The sequence below is a fragment of the Sturnira hondurensis genome, unplaced genomic scaffold (genome assembly GCF_014824575.4).
Source record: "Sturnira hondurensis isolate 20B ecotype Veracruz unplaced genomic scaffold, ASM1482457v3 Scaffold0021555, whole genome shotgun sequence".
Lineage (NCBI taxonomy): Eukaryota > Metazoa > Chordata > Mammalia > Chiroptera > Phyllostomidae > Sturnira > Sturnira hondurensis.
Window position 1 is genome coordinate 3,287,508 of NW_028094186.1, and position 18,984 is coordinate 3,306,491.

The 18,984-nt window shown below is 42.9% G+C and overlaps 1 protein-coding gene across 3 annotated transcripts in view; it reads left to right on the forward strand.

Annotated features, from left to right (window-relative positions):
• The window catches only part of LUZP1 (leucine zipper protein 1), an 84,900-nt gene that overhangs the window by 34,495 nt on the left and 31,421 nt on the right, over window positions 1–18,984 (forward strand). The window contains exon 1 of one of the 3 annotated variants that reach the window (XM_037032710.1): window positions 7,608–7,699. The exons of the other annotated variants lie outside the window; for them this stretch is intronic. The gene's annotated coding sequence lies outside the window, so the exon portion shown is untranslated. Of the gene's footprint in view, window positions 1–7,607; window positions 7,700–18,984 lie in introns of those variants that run through there. 3 annotated transcript variants of the gene reach the window in all.

Consider the following 18,984-nt stretch of genomic DNA (forward strand, 5'->3'; position numbering starts at 1 on the left):
ACTTTATTCATCTGTAAACATTTATCAAGCACCACTGCGTGCTGCGTACTGTTCTGAAGCCAGGAACACAGTGGCAGTGATGGGAAAGCCTTTTTTCTAATACTGTAGAGTTTACGTTCTAGTGAGGGGAAGTGTAAATAAATATAAAACACCATGAATCTCAGGGAATACTCACTAATGCCGTGGGAGAAATAAAACAGGAGAGGCAATAGCGAGTTAGAGAATGGGTGCTTATTTCTAGATAGGATCTCACTTTTAGATGGGATGATAACAGCAGACTTCTCTGAGAAGTAGCAAATGAACAGAGCCCAGCATAAAGCCAGTGAGTGACCTTCTAAGAAAAGGAGCCCAAAAGATGTGTCTTAGGAACCCCTAGGAGGGTCTTTGGAAGTGTGGAGGTAGCACTGACTTTAGAAGTTGCTTTCGGAGGTGGAAGGGAGGTTTGCCTTGTTAAGTGATTGAAATTAGCCCCTATTAATTCTCAAGTGCCTACTGTAGGGACAGTGGGTCCGTGCAGTTGAAAATCGGCCTGCATGCCATCTTTTGAATGTACGCTGGAGGTTACCCACTCCAGGTATCCAGGAGGCCTGACAGTTGTCCCCCTTAACAGTATTTTAAAATGGTATATAGTCTTTGGACTGTCTCTACCAGAATATAAATGCAAATCTATCAGTTCCACATGTTTGAGGATGGTATCTGGCAATCTGGAATTTTAACAAGTTATTCCATATCCATACTGAGGTTTGAAAATTACTGTTTGTAATCTTGTTGATAGAAATCATATTTATCCCGGGCTTAGTGGGTGGGCAGGCAAGTACCTGCTTATTTAAGAGTCATTACTTTTCATAATTTACATTGTAGCTTGCATTTCCTTTTGCTTGGTTTAACTTTTGGCATTCATTTCTGATATACTGTAGCCCCCATATTAAGATGTATTGATGAGACAGGAGAAAATGAAACTTTTGTCCTCTTTTGCTTACATTATTTTGCATTTTCACCATCAGCCACATCCCAGGGGATGCCGATTGGCTATGTAGTGTAGGCTGGTATGTTTTAGAAAAGAGCTTGCTTACATGCAGTAGTTTTTTGTTTTCTGTTAGTTGAAAATTCTAGTTATTGTGTTTAGATTTTTCAGGTTTTCATAGGTCTTTAAATCTGTAAAATGCAAAATGCTAAATGAAAGGGAAAACAGAGAATGAGGATATTGAGAAGGTATTTAATATATTTAGTACTAGACACTGGATAAATACTAATTTGATTCAGGCAGGGGATGGAAGCAATAGCAATGGCAAATTTAAATCATCTGTAGAGGATCAAACAGGATCCTTAAAGGTGTTACCATCAACATTTTAGTTGTCACACTGTTGGGGAAAGTATGCACTGTTTCCCCCGTGTTCAATTTTAGCGGTACCGCCGGTCATTGTCAGGTTCTGGGGAGACTGGTGAGCTTTCTGGCCTATCTGCCGGGACTCATCTCCCGGCCAGTGGCCAAGCTTACTTAAGACTTTTATACCTTGGCTTTTTGGGTGCTGCTAGGACTACTGTCTTCCTTTCTTGGAAGAGGTTGAACCTTTTAGAACCTGGAAGGGCTTTAGAATGATTGAAAGGCTGTACTTTTAATGTTACTGTTGAAGAAACCAAGATTCACAGAAGTGAAGGCCTTGCTACTAGAATATGAAGAAGCCTGGTGATGTGGTTTCCTTCAATGGGGCCGTGCGGCTGAGTCATCTTTTAGACATGTGTCCCTTTCTCCCAAAAGGTTGTTATCTTTTCCGTTCCAGGGTTTCTTACAGTCATTCCATCCTGTTAGCTGTGTTTGATTTTGTCTTTTCAGTGATTGGGAGGCCATATTAGGGAGTGAGTGGCAATTTATATCTTGCTTTTAGTAAAAATTGTATAAAAATTAAGATAAAAACTCACGAAATGAAGGCACATGGTGAGCAGTGACCGTCTCTGAGTCACACTGCAGAGCAGGAGGGCAGAGGTTGGTTTACAGTTGTTTGTATGGAAGGTAATATAATTAACAAATAATACAAGAAAAAACGGTTTTGCGGACTCACAACTGTAAGCCTGCTTTGCCCACCCTGTATTTACTTTCCTTTCCCTCCCTTTCCTTAGCCACTCTGCTCAGGTAGACTTGGTCGTATGAGAGGTACAGGGCGGCATACGAGGCTTGAGTTGGGAGTTTGGATTCTTGGGTCCAGCCTTGCTCCAAACCTCCGTTTCCTTTCTTTGGGCCTTATTTCCGCCATCTTTAAAATGAAAGGCTGGACCCGGTAATCAGCCCCCAAGGATCTCTCCAGCTCTGATACTCTTTGGCTTCATGAATCCTGGATTGGCCACCGTTCGCAGTTTGCTCTGACACACAGAATTCATTCCGAATTGGAAAGTTTACCACAACATACCTTGGGTGGTCTCAGGCTACTTTTTTCCCCCGGTGGAATGTTTCTGAGAGTATAGATTTTATAAATGAGCCAGTTTTTATTTTTGTCTTAAAGAGACAGTGAAGGTCAAAAGTAGGGGTGGTAGAAGACTTGGAAGTTGTGAGAAGTGCAGTAATGCGTATCCCGAGTAACTGTTCTAGAATGGCAAATGCTCTGTTAGAGATCTGTGTAGGGCAGCAACTTTCAACTGGCATGCCGGAAGAATTTTTAAAGCATGCAGTACCTTACTGTTTCGTAAGGGGCACTGACCTCTTTTCTGTTAGATTGTCAAGTAAGAAACAATGACAACAGCCACACACATCAATAGCCATTCGTTACGAATGAATCAAAATTATATCTATTTTTTTTGTGTATGGGCAAAGATATACATTTTATGGTGTGCCACAGAATTTTAGTAAGTACTTTATGTGTGCCATGTGATGAAAAGGGTTAAAAATTGCTGATATAGGGCGGCACCCTATTGTGGATTCCCCTGATGCTATTGCAAAGAACAGGGGCTATAAAGAAGTTCAAAGTCCATAGTTAGTTTCCACCTTTGGGGAAAGGAGTGCTGGCTTGCCCCAGGGCATGAGAGCAGGGAGAGCTACTGAGGACAGGATTTCTAACGTCCTTGGAACCTGCTGGTATGATTTGAGCCCCTGGGCTCTTTGTGACTAGAAGGGTTTGTTTCCCTTGAAATTGTCACTTCCACCTCTGAATAGACTAATGATGCTTGTAGGGTGTTCACAGCCCTTTGATTATGAATCTGTCCCCTGAGCAGGCTTGCTGGCTGTATTGTAAGGTGGTAAAGTACAGTCTGGCTCTGTCCGTACTGGAAACCGTTCACCCATATGCTCTTTTCTTCGAAGTGGGTGGGGCTCCTTCCATTCCTGCCTGAATGAAAAGCATTTAGCTGGCTTCCCGATCATGCCCTGACTTGTCCTTCATTTTTTCTTCGCTTTTCGTTATTCTTTGCTGCAGCTCAACCCATGTTCAAGTTGTGGCTCTGCACAAGGCAAGAGCCACAAAGCTTTGTACTTGTTTGTTATTGGAAAAGCAACTTTGCAAGCTGGAGTTAGGAAAGGGGTTTAGGTCTCTTGCTATGTCTGCAGGATTAGGGTGAGGAGTGGGGAAGCTCGGGGGGCCTGGGGAAACTTGGGTCTAATAAAACACTCTAGATAAGAATTTGAGGAAATGGAACTTTGGGTTGCTGACAGAACAAAAATATTTGAGGAATGCTCTTGATTAGATAAATAGGTTATTTTTAGTTTGTACAAAAAGAGTAGTTTCATCAGCGCAGTGGAATCTTGCAGTTATGTTTGTAACCTAAACTAATCGGTTTAGGCTTGTGCCAGAAAAGTGTCAGGTGGCACGCTAATTTCCTCCTAACTTTTCGTACTTACTGCCTGGCTTAACTCCTGCAGTCCTGTGGCTGGGCCTCTCAGGGCATGGACTGGTAGTGTGGAATAAGAGGGGTGAGCTGCTGCTGCCTCAGTTGCTCATGGAGGAGAGAGAACCTGTATGATGGATCCCTGCCTTAGTGCCTGCTCTTGGGCTGTAGATCTCTGGTGTGGGTGTGTCGCGCTGCTTAAATCCAGTGTCCCCTTTGGGCCACCAGGCAGTACTTTGGGTGGACCTGCCTTAGAATCTGATTGGCTGTTTTTCCCATTCACTTGGCATTCTCTACCCATCTCTTGCTTCTCAGTTATGTTACTCTGCCTTAAGGGATTTGTATTGGATCTTAAGCTCTCGGTTATCATTCATTCAGCACACCTTTATTGAGTGCCCACCCAAAGGTGTACTTGGCATTATGGTAGGTGCTAGGTGTCCTTAGGTGGTTGTTTCTTAGAGACTCTAGATTTTATATGGATTAATTCAATCGAAGAATGCCAGCTTGTTGATTACTTAAAGTATTATAATTTTTAATTTGGGGGAAGTCAGTTTGTATAAATTACTAAGTCAGTAAAACATGTTTAGTTTAGCAATCAATTCTGGTTTGGGTGCTATATGCTCATTTAAGGGAGATGGACCTTCCTAAGATGTGACCTTTGTAGAATTTGCAATGGAGTGGGGAAAACAAGAGACAGTATACATTTTTGAAGAAAAAAATAAAACCAAGTACAGACTAAGTCAGCTATACATAACTAATTACCTGAGTCCTACTTGGTCAGAAGATTTACAGCTCTTTGCTGGAGCAAGTTTTGCTTTTATTTCTTAAGCCTTATACACAAGGATATGAGCCAGCAGCTTTGAGCGTGGCTGTTCAAAGTTTTGGGATTTTTCTCCTTGGGCTGGCCTTATTTTTTGCTTGCATAACCTGGGCTGAGAACAAGGAAAACTTAATGGGTAGTCAGCTCTAAAGCAAAGCAGCTAGTGACTGGTCCTTTTCATTTGGGAAGGCCAGGGGGACGGGGTGGTGATGTTCACATTTCTCCTCCTGGGCACTGAAGAAAGAGGCTGTATATGAAAGTCCTCCTTTAGTTCTTTCAGCACGCCTTAGGTCATCAGTACATTATTTAAAATGTGAACCTCTGGTCCTGGCTGGTGTAGCTCAGTGGATTGAGCATGGGCTTGTGAACCAGAGGATCATGGTTCGATTCCCAGATAGGGCACATGCCTGGGTTGCAGGCCAGTTCCCAGCAGGGAATGTACGAGAGGCAACCATACATTGATGCTTCTCTCCCTCTCTCCTTCCCTTTCCCCTCTAAAGATAAATAAATAAAAAAATAAAATAAAATGTGAATCTCTCTTTCTCCACCTATAAAGTGGATTTAATAATACCTCCTCTTAGAGTTGTGAGGATTAATTGAGATTATGGTGGTGAAAGCACTTTGTATAATGAAATAATAATATATAAGCAGTAGTTATTATTACTAGGAGGTATATTATTAAGGATGAGGAGGCCTGGACTTTTGAGGCCTCTGGGAGGACACTCTGAGGAGCCTTCTGATGATTCTGGGTATCCTAGAACTTTGACTTCCTTTAGTTGGTGTTAATAATGAAAACAATAATATTCACTATTATTTGTAAAGGATGTACATGTGGGCAATGAATTATTTTTTCTTACAGATCTACATACTTATAAGAACATAAATAAGGCATTCATTAGTTTCAGCTATTTTCCATTGAACATTTGCTGAACTTTTTATTACTATGTGCCGCCTTCTATGCATGTGCTTGGATTCACGGATGAAATACACAATCCTGGCCTTTTAAGAGCTCAAGGTTCATGGGGAGAGATAAACAAGTAGGTAATTATGATGTCGAATGATAAGTGCTGTGCTAGAGGTAAACCTGGAGTCTTTTGAAAGGACCTGTTCTTACTTGATTCCTTTCAACTTCCTCTCCAGACTCTGTTTACACGCTGGAGGTCTAGTTTACCAGCTGTGAGGCCTGGAAAAATGAAGAGTTTGCCTGACATCAGGACTGTAGCTAGTCAGTGGTAAAGCTAGAACTGAAATCTGCGGTGGCACAGTACCCCACCGTCTCTTTCAGCTGTTTTGTCCGAGTCAACCTTGACCTTCCTCTCTCACCCGGGATCCTTACTCATTTCAGAGGTGCCTCTCTCCCTGCTCCATCACCTTTTTAAGCTTCTGTTCTTATTACTTTGTCTCACAGTTACTGTTGCAACAGAATGGAAGCAGGAAGACCTGGGAGTCTTAAGATTGTACTTGTTGCGGTAGAAGAACGGTTCTTAGCATTGGTTGTAAAATAGAATTGTTTATAGTGCTTTTATAAAATAATGATACCTAAGATTCTGATTTTGTTCTTTCATATATGTTTATACATTATACATGCAATTTTCTGAAGATACTCAGTGAATTTTTATGGGTACAGCCATGTGAAGACTACTCACATCAAGATAGGCATGAGCCCTTGACCAGTGTGGCTCAGCTGGCTGTGTGTCATCTTGCAAAGTGAGGGGTTGCCAGTTTCATTTCAGGTCAGGGCCCATGCCCAGGGTTTGGTCCCCAAGAGTCAACTGACTGGTGTTTCTCTCCCTCTTGTTCTCCCTTCCTTCCCCTCTCTCCAAAAATAAAGAAATAAATAAGAAAGAAAGAAAGACAGACATGAGATCGAGAACATTTCCAGAACTCCAGAAGCCTCCCTCATGCTTCTTCCTCATCAGTACTGGCTGCTCAAGTAACCACTTATTCTGACTTCTGTCTCCAGTCATTAGTTTACCTGTTCTTGAATTTCAGATAAATAGAATCCTAGAATAGCATGTGCTCCTTTGGGTCTGGAGTTTTTTGCTCATCACCGTATCTGGGTATTCATTCGTGTTGTATACAGTAGGATGTCATATTTCATTGTTTGGATGTACCACAGTTATTTACTCACTGTTGATGGACAGTTGAGACAGTTACGGCTTGTGACAAAGCTCCCGTGTGCATTCTCAGTCACGTATGTGTCTTTTGGTGGACACCCACACTCATCTCTTGGGAGAATAGGATTGCTGAGTCATATGTTCAGCTTTGGGTAGATGGCGATAAACAGTTTTGTGGTTGTACTAGGTGTGTTTGACTCATTGTAGAAATTGGGTTAGTTGTCTGATAGTAGTGATATTTGTGAAAGCTCCCAAGGTTTTTCTAATATATAGCCAGAGTTTAAAACTCTCAGAGTGTATATCTCAGGAATATTCTTAAAGAGAGGGTCCAGGGGAGTAGGCCATAGAATATAAATAATCTGAGGGTGATTGAAGCTATCAGGTCAGATTAGATCATGGCCTTTTTTAAAAAAAGATTTTATTTATTTTTTCGAGAGAGGGGAAGGGAGGTAGAAAGAGAGGGAGAGAAACCTCAATGTGTGCCTTTCACATGCCCCCTACCGGGGACCTGGCCCACAACCCAGGTATGTGCCCTGACTGGGCACCAAACTTGGCAACCTTTTGGTTCTCAGGCTGGCACTCAATCCACTGAGCCACACCAGCCAGGGCAGACTGTGGACGTGTTGTACAGTAGGAGGAGGATGTGGCAGTAGCAGTGGCTGTGTACCCCAAGGAAGAGTATGAGAATAGTTACTAAGTTTGTTTCACTTTATTGTGCAAATCCTGTTTAGTAGGAACTTCAAAGATTGATTCTTTTTTAAAAAATAATTTTTAAAATCCTCACCTGAGGACAATTTTTTTATTGCTTTTTTTTTTAGAGTGAAGAAAGAGGGTAGAGGAGAGAGATAGAAACATCAATGTGAGAGAGAAACATTGATTGATTGCCTCCCATATGTGCCCAAACTGGGGATCATACGCACCTGGACCCAGGACTGGACCCGCAACCTAGGTATGTACCCTGACTGGGAATTGAATCCCACAAGCCTTTGGTTATGGGATGATGCTCCCACCAACTGAGCCTCACCAGCCTGGGCCAAAGGTTGACTCTTTAACCTAAAAATCAGACTCTGACAGGAAGATAAGACTTCCCTGTTGAAGTTCCTTTCTTATAGAACACTGCAGACCAGGGGTGTCAAACTCATTTTCACCGGGGCCACATCAGCCTCACGGTTGCCTTCAAAGGGCTGAATGTAATTTTACTTCCTTAACAGTTAAGGAGTAGTTGCATTTATACAGTCCTAAAATGATTTTGGCCCTTGGAAGGCCCCTGGTGAAAATGAGTTTGACACCCCTGCTGTAGACCATGTGGTATGGACAGTAAGTGCAAAAAAATAAGAAATTAGCATTGAGTCAGTTTAACCAATACTTCATGAGTACTTGCTGTGAACAAATCTCCGTGTTAGGTGGTGTGGGGACCCTGCCTGGATTGCAGGCCTGGATTCCAGTCCCCGGTTGGGGGTACATGAGAGGCAACCACACATTGATGTATTGATGTTTCCTTCCCTCTTTTATCTCTCCCTTCCATTCTTTCTAAAAATAAATAGATAAAATCTTGAACATAAAAAGAAAAGGGAATCAAGTGAAACCAGAAAGGATACAAAATTTTCAGCTTCAGGGACAGGAGGACTTGAGTTGGAGACAGGTCAGAGCCTAGCGGAGAGTACCCCAGGACTGCGGACTTTGCTCAGCAAAACTGATGCCTGAACTGGCCACAGGTGGACTGTGTGTGTACCTATAACATAACATTAATCATGTTTTTGGCATACAAAGTATTTTCACATACATTATTCCATTGACTCTCCACAATATTGTAGCCAAGACATAGTGTCATTTCTGCCTCCCAAACGAGGAAACTTCTCAGAGTTACAGTAATTTTACAAGGGTCACAGAACCAGTAAACTGGAGAGACAAGACTGGGACCCAGGATTTCATTGCCCCTTGTTCTGCCCAGTATGTGTGTGAGTGTGAGTGTTGGGTTGTTTTTACTACTGAAGACATAGACTTGAGACTTGTTGTTAAGCATGACTTACTCAAAGAATGAGATAAAGAGATAAAGCCTTAGCCACAGGATGGAACTGGCATGGGGAACCTGGCAGGGGGCCTGACCCTTCTCCTGACTCAGGTATCTTCCCTGCCTTTTCAGAAGCTGCTGGGTTACATCTCTGGGACCACCTACACCCCCACCCATTTCTCTTAGCATTAAAAAATATATATATTTCTGCTGGAACTGGGCAAGTTAATTTCTCAAGATTGCTTTCTCAAGGGCTTCCTGGTGCTTAGATGGGGGAAGTGAAACAAAATACAAATGTACAGAGAATGTAAGGCTTAATCAGAATGGTGATGGAGAAGGAAACTGAATTAACATTTATGGAATATATTTCATGCCAGGCCTTATGTGCTGAGGCACTTAATGTATGTTTTCATGTAAATCCTTATGTCAGCCCCATCAAGTTTAGATATTATAATCTCTAAGTACACTCGAAGAAATGGAGGTTGTGATGTTTAATCACCTAGCTGATATGTTCCTGAATTACAGCGAGAACCCAGATTCCCTGGCTTCTGAGACCACGGGTGTTGCCTGGGCAGCAGGCAGAGAGGAAGGGGGGTGTAGAATAGAGAAAAAGGGAAGTTCTCTGGAGGTCATGAAATGGAAAGAAACTTCTTCCCAGGGGTAGAAATAACAGCGACTCCCTTTAGAGGTCAAAGGAGTGACCACGAAATTTGGCAATATTGAGACTCTGATGAACAGTTTTAGTGGAATGTTGGGGGTAGAAGCCTGATGGGAGTGAACTGAGGGAATAAGAAGTAAAAACATGACGAGTGTAGGCAACTTTTTCAAGACGTTTTGCTGTAAAGAGAAGTAGATGTTGGGGCTGAAGTAGTTGGAAAGAGACGTGAGATCAAGAGAAAGTTTAGTCTTTTTGCCCCCCTCCCCCCTTTTTTAAGATGGGAAATTCTAGAATGTTGATTCTCAGATGTGGCCTCTGGGTCAACTGGGAATTTTTTTGAAATGCAGACTCTCAGGTCCCACCCCGAAGCTACTGGATCAGAGCCTGCCTTTTAATGAGCTCCCCAGCTGATTCGTAAGCACATTCAAGTTTGAGAAGCTCTGTTCTGGAGGGCGGCTGCTCACGCCGCCTGTGGTGCCGGACTGGTTTTTTCCTAATCTGTCTGGGACCTACATGTGGTGCTACTGCGTCTGATTTGTATGTCGCTAACTCCTGTGACTCACTGTGTGAATTTATCAACACCCTTACTGGTTTAGACCATGTTTTATAGGTTCACTGTTCATCTGCTTGGATGTTGTAACAATGTCATCTTGTTACAAAAATGTCTAAATGCGTAATCTCAATTTCTGTACTTCTAATGGCGCGTGAGCCAGTGCTGGTTTGTGGACCACACTTCAAGTGGGCTGTTTGTATGCTGATGGGCATGAGTCTCTAAAGAGAGAAAAATGATGATGTGAGAGAGAGTGGGGATAATTCTCATGGAATTGAATCCATTAGAGATAAGAAAGGTTGTACTTTACATGCCAAGTAAGACTTCATTCTAACAGTAGGAAAAGCAGAATGCCGTTATCCTTGTTGAATTTGGAGTTAGGAAGTCGGTGGTGTGAATGTTGCTTCTTGGTGACAGTTATCAAGTGATAAGGACTGGATGTGTTTTGAGAGAAAGGTGTGAAAGAGTCATTCTGGACAGTAGGAGAATGAACCAGCCGGGGGAAATGTAGCAGGATTGCCGGCAGCATCGAGGGACCTGTTTGAAGTTTGTGGTGGTAAATTTACAATACTGGTCAATGGAGTACATTTAAAAAAATATTTTGTTTTAGAGAGAGGAGAAGGGAGGAAGGAAGAGCGGGCAAGAAACATCTGTTTGAGAGAAAAGCAGCAATTGGTTGCCTTCTGTATGTGGCCCAGGGGACCGAACCTGCAACCCAGGCACGAGCTCTGACTGGGAATCAAACCAGCAACCTTTTGGTTCGCAGGACGACGCCCAACCAACTGAGCCACACGGCTGGGGCTCAATGAAGAGCATTTGAAATCTTGCTCCCTGGCATATGTCATCTGTTTGGCTGAAATAAATTTTTATTTTTTAAAAAGAGAAATATCCAGTCAGGGTAGTTGTATTTTGTTTAGAGACACAACTTAGTTTGTAACTTAGCTGCTTTGGTGTAGGCCTGGACAGGTTGTCAGTTTGGTTTACCAAGGATTGAAGTTTTACTAGTTGAATATGAAGAAGGGTTAGGGAGGGTAAAGGGGTTAAAGGTGTTTACAAGGTCATGGTTATGAAGAAAGTGAGAATGTAAAGGTGGGGGCATGAATCAATAGTTCCATTAAATTACTTTTTTTATTTTTAACATGGGGAAAATATCTGTTGCAGAGTTATCATAAAAATTAATTCACGGCCCTGTAGGGGTGGCTCAGTTGTTTGGAGCATCATCACATAGACCAAAAGGTTGGGGTTCGGTCTCTGGTCAGGGCACATGCCTGGGCTATAGGTTTGATCCCCAGCCAGAGTGTGGACATGAGGCAGTTTCTCTCTCACATCAGTGTTTCTCTCTCTCTAAAGTCAATAGAAATTTATCCTCAGAATAGGATTGGGAAAAAAAGATTAATTCATGTAAAATGCCTCGAATGGTGCTTGGTGCCTGGTACGTAGTACGTGCCCTGTACGCACGCACCCAGCATTGTTAGCTGTTATTTCCATCATCTTTCCTGGACCACAGAACTGATCTCGTCATCATTTTATCTCTTTCCATATACTGTCCATACTGAAGCCAAAGCGATCTTTTTGAAAGTACACATTTTAGCCTTATTTAATATCTGACTGACTTCCTATAGTTCTTTGGATAAAGGCCCAAATCTGTGATTTGGCCTCCAAGGGCTTGCATGGTATGGCTCTTTCCATATGTCTCCTCATGCGTCTGGTCGACCTCCCTGCTGTGGTCACACAGACCTCCTGGAGTTCCGCAAGCTCACCATGCTTCCTCTTCTCTTTGGAACCTCTCACCACTGGTGGGAGGTCAGTTTCTTTTTGTTGTATTTCGTACAATTCAAATTTAATAGTATGATCTTTCATCATTATTTTTCTGTTGCACTATACAGCAAATACCATGAAGGCAGGTCTTTTTACTTACTGTTTTATTTATTTTATTTTATTTTATTTTAATATTTTATTTACTTATCTTTAGAGGGGACGGGAAGGAGAGAAATATCAATGTATGGTTGCCTCTCGTGAGTCCCCTGCTGGGGACTGGCCTACAACCCAGGCATGTGCCCTGACTAGGAATCGAACTGCGATCGTGTGGTTCGCAGGCCCGCACTCAATCCACTGAGCTACACCAGCCAGGGCTGTTTTATTTATTTTTTAAAGTTTTATTTATTTATTTTAGGGGAAGGGAGAGAGAAAGAAAGAAATATCAATGTGTGGTTGCCTCTAGTACTCCCCCTGTTGGGGACCTGGCGTGCAGCACAGGCATGCATCCTGACTGGGAATCAAAATGGTGGACTTTGGTTCACAGGCCAGCACTCAGTCCACTGAGCCACACCAGCCAGGGCATCTACTCACTGTTTTATCTCCAGTGTTTAAACTCAGAGGTTGATATTTGAATGAGTGAGTGAGTGAATGAATGAATGAATGAATGAGTTAACAAGTAAACTACCCGTCATCTTATGTTAGATTTGTGATGTTGGAGCGGTGGGTCAGGACTGGCTTTTTTGAGGGTAAGATTTGAGAGATAATTCCTTAGAGAGGTGGTATAATGGCGAGGAGAAAGGAAAATTAGGGGCGCAAATACCCAGGTGAAAATCGACTTATCAGCTGCCACTTATCAGCCAGCTATATGACCTCGAGCCTTTATTTCTTCCTCATTTATAAAGTGGACACAGTATTCTTTACCTGATAGGGTTACTGTGGAGACTACATCAGGTAATAAAAGCACTTTTGGTTCCTTTCTCTCCTGAGGGTAATTGCTGTGACTAGCTGTTTAATTATATTTGCCATTGCCTGCTTCGACCCCTGTGGCACCATGCTATCCTAGTCAGAGACTTCCAGGGGGTAAGGGGGCCGGCATGTTTTCCTGATTCAGCCAGCTTTCCTAGAGCAGGTGAGTTACCCACACTTTTCTTCCTGGTTCTTGTGCTAAACCCCACAAACAGGGCCCGACTGCAGAAAAGCCTAGCCTCTAGTTGTAGACCATGTGTTAGAAAGGAGAAACAGCAGAGCCAGGTGGCGGTCCTTGGGGGCCCGCTTTTAAATAGATACTTCACTTGCTAGCTGGTCTCATCAATTGTTTATTAATAGTGCTTCCAAAGTGCTTGAAAGTTCTTAAATCCTTTCTTTCCAATTTCAGTCTTACTTATGCTTATACTCTTGGTTCTTTGTCAGGTAAGGTTTCTTTAGGAAAGTAAGGTTTCTTTAGTGAGGTGAAAAACTCCTGAGGAGCTTAGGGATGGGATTACTGGTTCCCAGTCCTGTCTCCATTTCTAGTTTCCTGAAAGGTTCACAAGTCTCTCAGTCTGTTTGTTCATCTGTCCTATGGTGGGGGAGGAGCATGGGGAGGATAAGAGTATCTGCTTTTTCATCCTAAAAGTTACATGGATAAAAAAACTTATCCTGGGGCCCTGGACAGGGAGCTCAAGTTGGTTGGAGTGTTGTCCTGATACACCAAGGCTGCAAGTTCTATGCCTGGTTAGGGCACATGCAAGAGTCAACCAATGAATGTGTAGACAAGTGGAACAATAAATTGATGTTTCTCTCTGTCTCTCTCTCTTCCTATTTCTCTAAAGAACACTAACAAAAAGATAGTTCACAGTTACTCAAACAAAATAAAGCTTAAAACAAAGTTATTCTGGCAGAATTAAGAGCAGAAAAATGTTATTTTTAGCAGTCCTCCATCATAGATAGGTATTGGGATTGCTTTGAACATAAATTTGAAATTACTGATACTTTTAAGTTAATTTGTTCTTTAAGAAATTTGAATAGTTGTATACCTGTGAGATATTCTAAGGGTAATCAAAAGTACTGTTTCCTCGCCTGCCTTTTGAGACCTGTTACAGTTTCTTTAAAGGCAGATGGAGATAACACAGATAAAGATGTCATGCATGTTGTTTTTTAAAATAATTTTTTATTTTTCAAGTACAGTTGATGTACAATTACATTTATATAACTTATGGTGTAATCCCCCCGATAAAACTAGCACCCATCCGACCTCATACATAGTTATTACAATATCATCGACTATATTCCATGTTGTACTTTACATTCCTGTGACTATTTTGTAACTACTAATTTGTACGTCTTTTTAAAAATTATTTATTTTTTAGAGAGAGGGGAATGGAGGAAGAAAGAGAGGGAGAGAAACATCAGTCAGTTACCTCTTGCATGTGCCCTGACTGGGAATTGAACCGGTGACTTTTCACATGTGGGATGACACCCAGCCAACTGAACCACACTGGTCAGGGCCAACTTGTACTTCTTAATCCCTTCACATTTTCCACTCATGCCCCCAAACTCCTTCCCCTCTGGCAACCATCAAAATGTTCTTTTATATTCTGCTTTTTTGTTTATTTTGTTTTTTTCAGATTCCACATATAAGTGTAATCATGGTATTCGTCTTTCTCTGCCCGACTTACTCAGTACAGTACCTGCTAGGGCCATCATGTTGTTGCAGACGGCAAGCTCTCATTCTTTTTAATGACTGAGTCATGTTTCACTGTATATATGCACTACTTCATTATCACTTAAGTTGCTTCGGTATCTAGGCTATTGTAAATAGTGCTGCACTGAATATATGGATGTGTGTGTGTGTGATTTAGTGTGTGGGTTTCTTTGGATAAGTACCAGAAGTGGAATTGCTGGGTACTTCCTTGGTCTCTTGTTACAGACTTTGTTTTAAAGACTGTTTTGTTTGGTGTAAGTAGTGCTACCCCAGCTTTTTTGTTTGTTTGCATTTTCGTGAAATATCTTTTTCCATTCCTTCACTTTCAGCCTGTGTATGTCTTTCAGTCTGAAGGGAGTCTCATGGATAGCACATGTTAAAGGTCCTCTTTCCTCGTCCATTCAGCCACCTTTGTCTTTTGATTAGAGCATTTCATCCATTCACATTTAAAGTAATTGTTGATAATATGTATTTATTACCACTTTATTGTTCATATTTTTTATTTTTTTTAACCTTCTTCATAAAGACGGCCCTTTAACATCTCATATGATTACTGGTGATGTGGTGATGGACTCCTTTAGCTTCGTCTTGTCTGGGAACCTCTTCTGTGTCCTTTTATTCTGAACGACAGCTTGGCCGAGTAGCGTGTTCTCGGTTGCAGGTCCTTGTTTTGCATCACTTTGAGTGCCAGTGCCTTCTGGCCTGCAAAGTTTCTGTTGAGGAATCAGCTGACAGTCTTATGGGAGCTCCATTCTAGATAACTAACTGCTTTTCTCTTGCTGCTTTTTAAGATTCTCTCTTTGTTTTTAACCTTTGCCATTTTAATTATGATGTGTCTTGGTGTGGATCTCTTTGGGTAAATATTGTTTGGATGGGGTGGTGTCTTAGGGAACCACCAGGACAGGGCAAACAGTGTTGTTAGCCAGGTTGATGGAGACTCAGCTCTGATCCCTGCATGCTGGCTCTGTGGTGGGAGGACTCAGCAAAGGAACAGGTGGCTTCTGCCAGCTCTTCTGTCTGGGAGAAAGCTGCCCCTCTAGCCCTTGTCCCAAAGCCAGACAGTTCAGTTCCTGATGCCTTTGGAGCTGCTGCACCGGTTCTGAAAGCCCAGAGGGAGTGAGTCTGAGTAAGTCTGAGTACAGGCCCTATAAGAGGAACTCCTGGGACTCCAGAAGCCCTCCTTTGCACTCAGCCACATCTGCTGGTTTTCACAGCCGGAAGTTAAGGAGACTTCTCTTCCTGGCACTGGAACCCTTGGCTGGGGAGTCCAGTCTGGGGCTGGGACCCCTCGCTCTTCAGGGAAGACCTCCGGAGCTGCAGCCCAGATATCCCTCCCGATTTTCAACCCCCACACGCGGGTGTGGGACCAACCCGCTCTCTGTCTCTGCCCCTCTTGCAGGTCTGGATGGGGCGTCTTCTGTGTGTCCTTAGTTACGGGACTTCTGTTCAGCCAGACTTGAGGCTGTTCTCATCGTTGGTTGTTTAGTAGACAGTTCAGTTGTAACTTTGATGTGGCTGTGGTTACATACTCTGTTCTCTTGACCAGAAGCTTAAGGTGTCACACATGTTGTTATTGGAAAGGATCTTAGATGTCGTTTCATCTGACTTTTTGTTCACCTGGTGACACCGAGACCCAGAGAGTATAAAGAAAAAAGACTTTTTCTGACAGTATGTTAGTGGCAGAACTACCGGTTCACGGTTTTTTATTACACTTGGGGGCGCCTCTTCTTCCGTTTCCCACCGCAGTCAGAGAAGAGCGCTCGCTCTGGATTCTCTTCCCCTGTGGGCAGGTGGCTGGGATGTGGGAGGGGAGAGAAAAGGCTTATAGAGATCGACATGTCTTCTGCAGCTCGTGCTTCTTCCTCCACTTTCTCCTAGACTGTCCCGAACTCCAACATGAGGTGACTTGGCTGTGGGAAGCTGGTCAGGGATGGCATTCGGAGTGGACGCTTTTACCAACCTAGGTGACACTGGGTCACCAACCTGCTGGCACTCGTCAGCCCCAGACCCACTGCACCGATTGATCAGTCCCACCCCATCCTGCCTGTTTACCAGGTTGGCTTTTTGGTGAGAGAGAGCATAGGGCAGAAAAAAATTGAAAATCCTTCTGGCTTTTTTTCTGAATAGTCTTAAGGATGCTACCTCAGCAATTCTAGGGGAAAAAAACAACTGCTTCCTGTTTCTCAGTCTACACACTAGGGCACGAGATTTGATTTCTAGGACTTTGGATATTGTGGTTATTTCAGATTTAAATTTTCATCCTACCCCTCATTTTCCATCCTTACCTTTCTTACTGCTTATATCTGGGTGACCTCCCGAGGTTAATTAGTAGATAAGGGGCGGCCAGGCCAACAGAATTGCAGGTGGTGATTTCTCTGTTATCCCGAGTCATTCGCGTTCTCCCTGAGGTCAGTTTTTCCGACGACAGAAAGTGAAGTGGTCCTTGTGTTCACTCAGCTGAAGGGTCAGAGGGGGCGGGTGGTTCTGGAGACAGCAGATGACTCCAGAGTTATTTCGGTTTCGATAATTTCTATCGATCTGTCCTCAAGATTCACTGATTCTTCTTTCTATCAACTCCATTCTGTTATTAAGCTCATTCAGTGAATTAAAAAAATTGAGATACTGCTTTTCTGTTCTAAAATTGCCACTTTGGAAGTGTACACTCGAAACCTACACAATCTTATTAACTAATGTCACCCCAATAAATTTAATCAAAAGGAAAAAAATTAAGTTGCCACTTTAAACAATGTTCCATTTCTCTGCTTAGTATGATAGCTGTTTTAATATCCTTGTCTGATAATTCCAGCATCTGGGTCGTCTCAGAGTGGTCCTCTGCTGATTGATTGATTGTCTCCCCCTTGCAGAAAGGGTTACTTTCCAGTTCATTGTGTAATTTGAGTTCTATCCTGACCATAAGTGAAGGTGATTGTTATATTGTGGAGACTCTAGCTTCTGTTGGTGTTTTCATTTTCATAGGCAGTTAATTTGGTTAAAACGGCAAACTCTCTTACCTGTGGTAGGTGGCAGTTCAGATTTCAGTCTGGCTCTTTTGTCCTTTGCTAAGATCCTTGGATTCTGCCCTGTGCCATGTGGTTCAGGGGCCAGTTAGAGATCACAGCAGAGTTTACACACAGAACCTGGGACTCTCTCTCTTACTGGCTGTGGCTGCTCTGTCTTCGGTTCCCACGGACAGAAAGCCTGGGGTTTGGTTTTTTTTTAAATTGTGACTATGGCTGGACAACCCTCAGATCAAAGCTCTAAAAATGGGAAACTCATCTCCTGCTAGTTCCTTCTTCTAATTTTCACCTGTCCCAAATCTGCCAGCCTGTGCTCACTTCAGATAGTTTAACATTTTTTATCCAGAGTTTACAGTTATCTGCGGGAAGATTATTATATTGAAGCAGAATTACCTACTAGCCTTTTTGTCTTATCAGAGTGTTTTGGGAACAAAATTAATACATATTTAAGAGAACTTTAATCTTTAGCAGTCAAATGAGGATGGACTGATGTATTTCTTTTTTTTTATTTTTGGTTTTAGAGAGAGGGGAGGGGAGAGAGAAGGAGAGAGAAACATTGACATGAGAGAGAGACATTGACCATCTGCCCCTTGTGTGCACTCTGACTGGGGATCAAACCCACAGGCATGGGTCTTGACCAGGAATTGAACTGGCGACCACTCAGTGTGTGGGATGAATGGTGGGATGATGCCCAACCTACTGAGCCACCAGCCTGGGCTCTATTTTCTAAAAAAATATTAGCTGAATTTCTTTTTATTTAATCCTCACTGGAAGATGTGCTTATTGATTTTAGAGAGAGGAATGGGGGGTAAGAGAAATGTCAATGTGAGAGAGAAACATCGATTGGTCACCTCACGTATGTGCCCTTCTTGGGGATCAAATCTGCAACCTAGGTATGTGCTCTGACCAGGGGTCAACCTGCAACCTTTTGATGTATGGGACAACGCTCCAACCAACTGAGCCAGCCACCTGGCCAGGACTGGGCTGTTGGGTTTCTTCAATGTGGCTTGTTAATGATCTCAGGTGGCCTCAGCCATATTCACTTCAACTTGCTTTGCAACTTTGGACAAGTCAGTCTCTTTTCTTCTCTGGGACTCACTGTCTCCGCTGGAAAATGAGGCAGCTGGACTCACCATAGTCTGTAAAGGGCCTTTCATCTTTGTTTCTACACAGACAGACACGTGCACACCACCATCACCACTGACAGTAACATGAAGCACAGAAAAGATGCCCGAGGGAAGTGATGTGGGTGGATCTGTCAGGGTGTAAATCTCTCTGAAGGGGCAGCACAAGAGTGTTTACAGTCATCCTCTTGTCTCTGGGGACAGAAGGCTAGTTCGCTGAGGATGCAAGAAGTAACAGACATTCAGAAGCAAAGGAAAGAAACCATTTGCTGCTTGCTCCCACCCCAGAGAAATAGGAGAGAATGTAGACAGTTGAAAACAAATCAGGACCATCCGGAGTTCCTGTTTGCTTGGTTTTTGGCTGTGTGTGAGTTCTCTCCTCTTTGAAGAGAATAGCCGCCTAGGCCCTAGGAATATGCTAGCAAATTTGGCA